Raw genomic sequence first — 1,005 nt, forward strand, 5'->3', positions numbered from 1 at the left:
ATCTAATCACAGCCAGAGAATCAGTAAGGGGAAAGTTTCAGTTTCATATACAGAGGTGAATTAAGAAAAAAATATGAATATTCTATAAAACCCTTACAAAAATTAATATGAAACTAATTCAAACCTTGTGTGTGTCTGTGCATGCATGTTTATGTAACCAAAAACAAGCAACATAACAAGGAAACAGTGAAACTCATGTTACATATAAACTTCACTAGGAATTTACCAAAAGCACTAACAAATAACAACCTACATGCATGCATACACTCATTTTTCCTTTATTATATTCCAATCCCTCTCTATCACACACACAAACATATCTCTGTACCACAAATATATACATAAATACACCCTTCCCACCCTCTCTCTTTCTGTCTATGTATATGGATGTGTGTGTGTTTGTGCATGTGTGTGTCTATCTATGTATCTATCTCACACAAACACACATGGACATGATTGGTTTCAGTTATAGTTGTAGCAAATTTCATGAGACTGAAAAACAAACTTTTACAAAATAAAAAAGAAATCAAAAAGAAATAAGAAAGCAACAACATGTTTTAAAAATGCACTTTACTCATACATCTAATGATAACCTTGCTTCTGTATCATTTCTCTCTTAATTCTTTCTTAGAAGTCCAACATTGACAATGGCTACTTTCCTTCTTCCTTCTGCATTTAGAAAATCAAAAACAGGCTAACTAATAGTAATTATAAAAATAACAACAATAATAATAACCATTTCCTCAGGAAGTCTGAACAATGTGTCCATCTACCTTCAGAAGAAATTAAACAAAAATAAAATTCTTTTTCTCCAAAACAGTTTTTTTCAATTTGAGGGAAAAAAAAACATTAAAAAAGAAAATGTATTTGTGTCTATGTGTACATGTGTGTTTCTGTGTGCGTGTATGAAACATATCTATACACATATACATTCACAGATACATACATACATATATATATATATATATATATATATATATATATATATATATATATATATATATA

This window comes from Octopus bimaculoides, chromosome 17 (assembly GCF_001194135.2).
Source record: "Octopus bimaculoides isolate UCB-OBI-ISO-001 chromosome 17, ASM119413v2, whole genome shotgun sequence".
NCBI classification, from domain to species: domain Eukaryota; kingdom Metazoa; phylum Mollusca; class Cephalopoda; order Octopoda; family Octopodidae; genus Octopus; species Octopus bimaculoides.